Source organism: Mercenaria mercenaria, chromosome 1 (assembly GCF_021730395.1).
Source record: "Mercenaria mercenaria strain notata chromosome 1, MADL_Memer_1, whole genome shotgun sequence".
Taxonomy (NCBI): Eukaryota; Metazoa; Mollusca; class Bivalvia; order Venerida; family Veneridae; genus Mercenaria; species Mercenaria mercenaria.
In genome coordinates this window covers 70,944,956-70,955,000 of record NC_069361.1, presented here as the reverse complement: position 1 = coordinate 70,955,000, position 10,045 = coordinate 70,944,956, and positions in this window count along the sequence as shown.

Genomic DNA, 10,045 nt, shown 5'->3' with positions numbered 1-10,045 from the left:
GATTTTAATTCATAAACAGCATACAATAAAAGCAGAAAATAGATTACTGATAGTAGAACTACGTATTTCTCGGTTCAGGAACTATATATATTATGTAGTCGTGTTCTTTTTCCGGAAGTTCTCAAAAGAGTGACAGTTTCTATACTATCTTAGGAATGTCTGGCACGCAGTTTTAGGCCATTTCATTTCAAGGTTGGTGACGTACGGTTATAACAAATGGCAATAGACAGTACTTATTGTCCGCTTTATATATTTTTATTTCTTGAACAGTTTTTAAGTCACTTTGGATAGATATTTACAACAACGATGTTACGTGCATGGCGCAAATTTCATGTTTGTTTTTTTTTTCTCCAAGAAACCATTATATGATCCAACATGAATTTGTAGATATACTATTACAACATTTTTTATTGTGTTCAGGTAATAATGTTTCTATAAACAAATGATAAAGGCCTCAATTATTTAGATCTACCTGGATGCAAAGTCTGTCTAGTTGTTAATATGGGCACCTTTCATACTATTCAAATTACAAAACCGTTGCAATAGTGTAAATGTGCCAATATCTATAAATTTATAAATGTGAGTTTTATTTTGCGTTTTAATTCCTTAAAGAATAATAGTTAAATGTTGCTGTTTTATTTTATTGAATCGAGACGGAATGTCTGTCACAGGTAAAACATAAAGTTCTGTATTTTAAAGTCATTAAATCAGACCTAGGCGAATACATCCATCTTTACGTTATGCATGAATATCATTTTGGAATATTTGATTAATATGTTATTATTATCTTCACAAAGTATGGTTTAACTTATTTAAGACGTACTATTTCTTTAATAGGCACTGAAGGAGATGGGTCCCATTTTATTGGAAACGAGCTCACACTTACAGTACAGAATCGGGCGTGACGTCCTCCTCGGACACGATAAAAACATCATTCATATAGGCTTCATAAAAACAAACTTGAAATTGAAAAATATTATGAAAAAATATTATTGTTTTCTTCCACAAGTTGTATGAAAATATATTTACTTTTATGTGCAATGGTTTCATGAAACGTAACACCCACAAAATTCGGGTCATATGGCACTTTTCCACTTTTCAACTTTTAATGCTGGAGGATGACCTAAAGTAACCCTTCAGCAGGCATTATGTAATGTCTGTATGTGCACCGTTTAAGGAGGTACACCATTTAAGTAAGGTTGACTAGGCATGTTAATACTTACCCTAACCATTAGTCAGTATATTATACGCAATGATACCTAATTTATACGGTGTACATACATGGTAATACTTACCCTAACCATTAGTCAGTATATTATACGCAATGATACCTAATTTATACGGTGTACATACATGGTAATACTTACCCTAACCATTAGTCAGTATATTATACGCAATATACCTAACTTAAACGGTGTACATACTTCAACGGTGTGCATATACTCATTTTCGGTATTATCTGAGGCACGAGTGAACACTTGGGTAAAACCAAGAACCTTCTTAAAGCCAACTGGATGCCTTCCTCAAAAATGACCCGAATAAAGCTCTAAACCACAGGAGAGGGGCAATTGAATTTTTCATTTGATAAGCGATTTCTTGCTGTTCAAAGTGAATTTACCTCTGAAACAGAATGGGGCATTTAAAAATTCTGAGTTACATGCGGTAAAAGTTCTCTAGTTCACTATACATATTGGGGAAGAAATGTAGCTAGGTTTTACTTCTGCCCCAATGTTATTTTTGACTGAATTGAGCAAAAGTTATAACAGTCCCACAGGACTCGACCTTAATTTTTAGCTCGACTATGCGAAGTATAGGGAAAGCAATCCTACTCACACCGGCGTCGATGTCGGCGTCTTTCCGTGTCCCCGCCTTGGTTAAAGTTTTTTTTACACTTTCTCTATTTTCTCCTTATCTCTGTAATTGCTTGATGGATTTGCTTAAAACTTAAAATAGTTACTTCTCATCATCCACCACATCATAACTCTCACACCAATATTTCATGAATTATTTTCCCTATTTACTTAGATTTTCAGGTTAATATTTTGATGTACTTTACTCTATCTCAGTTATTCCTAAATGAATTTGAATCAAACTGAAAGTAGTTGGTCCACATCATCTCCCTTATCATATGACATAAGGGCCATAACTCTTGCACCAATATTTCATGAATTATCCCCCCTTTTTACTTAGAATTTCAGATTAAAGTTTTGATACACTTTCACTCTATTTCAGTTATTACTAAATGGATTTGATTCAAACTTAAAATAGTTTTTCACCTTATCACCCACATCATATGACACAATGTGCATAACTCTTGCACCAATATTTTACTAATTATTCGCGCCCCCCCCCCCCTTTTTGCTTAGAATTATACTTATATAGTGTTTTGATACACTTTGTCTTTACCTCTCTTATAACTTAATATTTTGACACAGACTCAAGCTGTTGTGCAATATATTCATCCACCATTGGAGTCATTAAACAATCCAGTGACAGCTCCAGTTTCCGCAGATGTGCCCGGTTTCACTATCCAGCATCGAAATAGCCGAGCGAGCTGTCTCCTGTGACATCTCTTGTTCGATGTTGGAGTTAGAATTCTGCCTTATTAAATCCTTTTACTTGAGGCTCCCTAGAAACAAGAGGGTCATGTTTGCCCTATATCGCTCATCTGTATTGATCTGGCCTTCTGACCTAGTTTTTGACCCCACATGACTCAGATTCGAATTTGACCTAGAGATCATCAAGACATTCTGACAAAATTTCATAAAGATTGGGTCACAACTGCGATCTCTAGAGTGTTCACATGATTCTCCTTTGATTTGATCAGGTGACATAGTTTTTGACCAAACATGACCAAGTTTCAAACTTGACCTAGAAATCATCAAGAGAAACATTCCGGTTAAGTTTCATAAAAATTAAGTCACAACTGTTGCCTTTAGAATGTTCACAAACTTTTCTTTTAATTTGACCATGTGACCTAGTTTTTGACCCCACAATACCCAGATTTAAACTTGACCTAGAGGTCATCAAGACAAATATTCTGACCAAGTTTCATAAAGATTGAGTCACAACTGTGACCTATAGAGTGTTCACAAAGTTTTCCTTTGATCTGGCCTACTGACCTAGTTTTTAACCTCACATGACCAAGAATCTAACTTGACATAGAAATTATCAAGACGAACATTCTGACCAAGTTACAGAAAGATTGAGTCACAAATGTGGTCTATGGAATGATATTTAGGTAAATATTACACAATGACTGCTGACTGTTACAATTTACTCACTGACACTCCCATTGTGCTTACTGGTATAGTAAGCATGCATGCTTGCACCTTTAACATTCTTGTTGACAATGATACCACGCTTGTTGAGAATGATACCATGCTTGCTGACAATGATACCATGCGTGCTGGAAGTTACAACTTCTTTGCTGCTTAGACCCTGATGGCTATATCATAATTTCATTTGGCAAAATGACAGTGCCGTGTACCGTATTGGAATATTTCAACATGCTATGGTTATACTGGTCAATCTGTAATGCATCCAAGAACAAAATTCAGGAAGTGATCAACCAGTAAGGAAAATGTAATCAGGCACTAGGCAAAATAGGAATAAGCATAATGTCATTTCAAAAGTTTATGTCACATTTTGATAACAGGGGGCGCTATGTTCAAGTGGTCGTATTTTTCCGTATTTTGAATAATTATTTGCCGGAAAGATTATCGAGGATATCCGAATATGTATAGATATCTAACAATAGTTACTTCCCCTTTTTGCAAATCGCCATTTGTCTTAACTTTATTTATTTTTAGCTCACCTGTCACAAAGTGACAAGGTGAGCTTTTGTGACCGCTTGATGTCCGTCGTGCGTCGTCCGTCGTGCGTCAACAATTTCTAAAAAAATCTTCTTCTTGAAAACCAATGGGCAGAATTACACCAAACTTCACAGGAATGATCCTTGGTGGCCCCCTTTCAAAACTGTTCAAAAAATTGAATTCCATGCAGAACTCTGGTTGCCATGGCAACCGAAAGGAAAAACTTTAAAAATCTTCTTCTCAAAAACCAGAAGCCCTAGAGCTTAGATATTTGGTGTGAAGCATTGCTTAGTGGACCTCTACCAAGTTTGTTCAAATCATGACCCTGGGGTCAAAATTAACCCCGCGCCAGGGATCACTTGATTTTACATAGGAAAATCTTCTTCTCAGAAACCGGAAGCCCCAGAGCTTAGATATTTGACATATAGCATTGCCTAGTAGACCTCTACTAAAGTTGTTCAAATCATGACCCCGGGGTCAAAATTGACCCCGCCCCAGGGGTCACTTGATTTTACATAGCAAAATCTTCAAATTTTTTCTAAATATAAACCAGAAGGCCTAGAGCTTAGATATTTCACATGTAGCATTGCCTAGTAGATCTCTACAATATTTGTTCAAATCCTGACCCCTGAGGTCAAAATTGACCCAGCCCCAGGGGTCACTTTATTTTACATAGGAAAATCTTTAAAACTCTTCTTCTCAAAAACCAGAAGCCCTAGAGCTCACATGTAGCATTGCCTAGTGGACCTCTACAATATTTGTTCAAATCATGACCCCTGGGGTCAAAATTGACCCCGCCCCAGGGGTCAATTGATTTTACATAGGAAAATCTTCAATTTTTTTTAACAAACCAGAAGGCCTAGATCTTAGATATTTGACATGTAGCATTGCCTAGTAGATTTCTACAAAATTTGTTCAAATCATGACCCCCGGCGTCAGATTGACCCCCGACCCATAGGGTTACTTGATTGTACATAGAAAAATCTTCAAAATTTTCTAAAAATAAACCAGAAGGCCTGGAGCTTAGATATTTGACATGAAACATTGCCTAGTGGACCTCTACAAAATTTGTTCAAATCTTGAGCCCCCTGGGTCAAATTGACCCAGCCCCAGGGGTTACTTGATTGTACATAGGGAAATCTTCATAAATTTGCTAAAAATAAACCAGAAGGCTTAGATCTTAGATATTTGATATGTAACATTGCCTAGTAGACTTCTAAAAACTTTGTTCAAATCATGACCCCCGGGGTAAAATTGGCCCCGCCCCAGGGGTTACTTGATTGTACATCGGAAAATCTTCCAAAAAATTTCTAAAAATCATCAGTTTGACATTTGAAACATATAGCTCATATTACTCAGGTGAGCGATCCAGGGTCATCATGACCCTCTTGTTAATGTTGCATTTATTTACAAGTGACGTGTTATATAAATGGAAGACTTACAGTTTGAAATTCCTGAGATTTCACAAATTAAACTGGCTGTTAAGGACGGAATTTTACAGATTGCTAATAATGTGTCAAACTGTCATTTTGAACATGTAGAATATGAACTTGAGTCAGTGATGACTGTTTTGACACTTAGCCAAGAGCTAATTAAAATCCGTTATAGGCCGGATATTCCCGTTACCTTTCGTGAAAACTACGAACTTGCGCCCTCTGGTATCAAAATGTGACGTGCAATGTTGCACTTTGCATTATGCTTACTTTCAACTTGCTTAGTGGCTGATTGCATCTTTCATATTGTGTGGTCACATCGTGTATTTTCTTCTGTGAGCATTGTAACTATGCAATGTTGCTTATATACAGTCCCGGCATGTTGAAATATTCCAATACGGTACACGGCACTGTCATTTTGCCAAATGAAATTATGATATAGACATCAGGGTCTAAGCAGCAAAGAAGTTGTAACTTCCAGCACGCATGGTATCATTGTCAGCAAGCATGGTATCATTGTCAACAAGCGTGGTATCATTGTCAACAAGCGTGTTAAAGGTGCCAGCATGCATGATTACTATACCAGTAAGCACAATGGGAGTGTCAGTGAGTAAATTGTAACAGTCAGCAGGCATTGTGTAATATTTACCTAAATATCATTCCATAGTGGTCTCTAAAGCGTTCACAAGCTTTTCCTTTGATTTGACCGGGTGACTTAGTTTTTGATCCCACATGATCCAGATTCAAACTTGACCTAAAGATCATCAAGACTAACATTCTGACCAAGGTTCATAAAGATTGGGTCACAAATGTGGTCTCTTTTTACCAATAGTTTGACGTTTCTGTAATCAAAATTAATGGTTGCAAACGTTTTGGACAGTGGCAATCTCTTTGAAATTTGTCTCTTCTTGAGCTTGAGGAAATGTCATAAATTATACAAAATTTATAGTAAAAAACGGTACGGTAAAACTTGTTTAAAATTGCAACAAAGTGCAAAACCAGGTCAGCTTTAAGAATATACCAAGCGAATGCCATTTTTCAAACATTACTATTAGGGGTCTAATACCTTAACACACGTTTACTCTCCATGCTTGAAAAGTGACAAGAACAGCAGCTTTATGCTAGAATAAATACTGGTCACACCCTAACGAATGTAACATTCCAGCCTGTCATTGCAATAGCTGTTGTGACCCTTTATAAGGCTTTAAAACTTGTCCTGAATTGTTCACCTACATATTCAACAATGAGGTTAAAATCCTGTTAACTAACCCGTTGTTAGGCTACATTTTCATATAGTCTTTTGCTACACCCCCACTACATTTAGAAGTGCTATACTAAGACCTCTAATTACACATGGTTCCAATACTTGGAAACGTTAAAGATTTATGGTTGCTCTCTAAACAAAACATGCATTGCTACATAAAAAAGTCAACTGCTGTGGAAAATGGTTTACATCAAAATACTAGTATCTATAATTTCCAGTAAGTTGTCGGAATCCATTTTTTTTACCAGTTATTTAGTCATATTTAGTAATCACATCATGACGTAACGGTAGTGGATTCTCAACGCTGGTAAAGGAGCGTAATTATATTACTGACATTTCTTTCATGTGAAGAAACAATCCAATTGGCTTGCGGAAGAACTTTGGTTTTACCGAGGTTCCCGCCCATGCCTGAAATAATGCTAAGATAGACCCCTGGGGCCTTCCTCCTCCACGAAAAGCTTTTAAGTTGCGGCGTCGATTTGATATCAGATCCAGCTAAACAAAAGTTCATTGTCTTGTGAGAAAATCAATCTTTGAAATTGAAATAATTATCAAGTTATTTTTCGTTGTTTCTTTTTAACAAAAAGGCGTGTTTCATTGACAGGTATTTCAGTCATACTTTACTTGTTGGTTAGTGCTCTCACCATAATTAAAACCCGTAAATTTGTCTACAACTGGTTTATGTTCTCTTACTAAAATGAAAGAAAAAGAAAAAAAGAATTATGGATTCTATTTCGGACTATGGTTCTCCAGAAGTAAAGAGCATCTCTTTTCATATCGTTCAAAATATCTTTTTAAAGGGTGTAAAGAAAGTTCGTTCCGGTTAAGCAAATGGCCATATAATTTTACTGAAATGTAAAAGAAAACTGGAAAGCTATATACCATTCACTGAAAGACTACCAATGACCATGTTGTTTTGGGCTTTACTATTGGATAACTGAGATGAATGTATGTTTTCCCTTATTTATAATTGTTTTTGTAGAAAATGGCATTTTTTACTAACATTTATGGGGGAAGGCCACTTCAATACTCAATAGTACTAATATGTTGCAATATATTTAGAAGTTATTTATTTCGTTTTACAATATGGTGGTTGAATTTGTATTGTCAAATGATAATTCAGATCTGATATAAGATGTTTGTTATATAAGCAATGAAAGATGAAACGCTTGTTTGTTTTAAAAAAGTTGAAAAAAATTAACTTAGTTCATAGAACAAAATGTTTTTTCTCCAATGTGAAAATCTGAAATAACCAAATTTCTATAGCAGCATTTCGTCAACTTATCAGCATTTAATATGACAAAAAAACTGTATATATCTTACTTTCCTTGTTTTTGATATGCTGATTTACTTTTCCTTTTGGAACGAACTTTCCTTACACCCTTTACATATTTCTTTAAAACTTAAAAAGTGTCCTGCGTGAAATAAAGTTTCGTAAATACCAAGTACGGTTACTATCTATGAGAAATATATTTTAGACAAATACAATTAAATAGATCGGAAATGGTAACGAGCAAAGCATACAGCTGCAAAGTTTGTGTGAATTTCTAATTCTTTAATATTTGCTTTGCTTCGAAAATATTCGCATAAATATGCCTATTCGAATATTCGAATAAGCCTTACTCATCAATGTTCATATTTATGGTAAAAAATGTATGCAGCGAAATTACACGAGTCCTGCTGTTTTCCAAACTTATTCTTGAATTTCACTCGGTCGGAGTTGTACATACATGCCCCCTCGCCACCTAACCCTTTTCTTGGCTGACTGTTTACACTAAAGATAAAGTGACTACTAAGTGTGAAATATCCAAAATATATTTCCGTGTTGCGGTGAAATATTGTAGGCTACAATGAGACACATAAGGATGTGGTAGTTATTTTTGGGTTTAGTATATGTTCTTCTTTTTTTTTTGCTTGGAGAGAAGATTTAGACCACTATCACTGCGTCAATGTCTACATACGCAGAGTATTCAGCAGATGCAGATGTACGCGTAATTGCTCAACAGCAATTTTCATGGGAGCATTTTCGGAGGATGATGTTTTTCAAAAACAATATTGTTTTTCTTATGACGGTGGCTAGGGATCCGGTAATCAATATGAATACTGAGAATGTTATTTACTAAGAGGAGACTATATTGTATCTTTAGAAACCTGAGATGATTTCAAAAGTTTGCTCTCGTTTTTAACACATAGTAAATATGACAGGAAAGAGAAGTATTTAATAATTCTTGTTTTGTTAGTATTTAAGACATGGGTTGTGCTCATGAATTGTTGAATTCGTTTTACTTCTTCAGTAAATAAATAACGGTGACTACCAGAAATCGCTGTTAAAATTTCATATATTCAATATGCCTCGGACCCGAGTGAGAGCTAATTATAAATGAAATATTAAGTATTAAATATTTACGTAATAACGGCAACTTGTCATAACTTTTACCAGCAATTACCTTATGGTATACACTGGTAATACATAATAGTACATGTATATCGATTACCGGACGCCGGGTCTAGAGGTTCGGTTACCGGACCCCTTGCCACTTCCTTTTCTTATAGATCTAAATTATCTAACAAATTTACACTTCTACGAAAGATCTCAAAATTTTTTACACTAGGAATGAAACAAATGTTTTACATCATTCCGATTATTGACTACTGGTGCGATAATTTGGTGTACTGCTCCCAAAACTTACTTTTCAAAAGTCTCGGTGTTTCAGAAAAGTATTGCTAGATGGATATTAGCAAAACCTTTGTTAATTTCTTCTGTTGCTATGTTTAAAGAACTGAAATGGCTTTCTGTCGAAAACAGACATAAATTACATATAGCTGTAATGACGTTTAAGGCTCTACATGGTTCCACCCCGGAATATATTAATCAGTTGATTACTGTTTCCGACAACAAGTCATACAACCTAAGATCAAATTCCCAAGGTTTAATTACTCAATTCAGATTATATGAAACAATCTTTCAAATTTTTATCAATGAAAGTGTGGAATTCTATACAAGTTATTATCAGAAATGCAGCGAATGTGAATTCTTTCAAATACAGTCACAAAAAAAAACTTTTATTTGATGAAGTCTGCACTGCATAATCATAATGCTACAGGTGCTCAGATCAAATGCGTTTTTACCTTTTTTTATATTGTATTGTTTTAATATGCATTTAAAAAAAAAATTAATTTCTACCTTGTTGAAAGCCTCATTGTAAATATGTGATTTCATTTGTATCTGCTTATGTGATTGCATAATGAGTTTACCTTCGTAAAATAAAGAAATTATTATTATTATTATTATTATTATGTAACATTAGAATCCACATCTTTACTTTTGATAAGAAAACTTGTTTTACTTACCGGCTATATATGGTTTTCATATCATACACATGCTCAGAAGTACCAAAGAGCTATAAAAATGTATTTTATACTTCTTTGGAAGTACTGAGATTTAATCATTCATTACCTACGCGGGGTACTGCTGTTAATATAGAGGTCGTTAACCTATATTACAGCAATTACCATGGATGTGTTGAATTAAC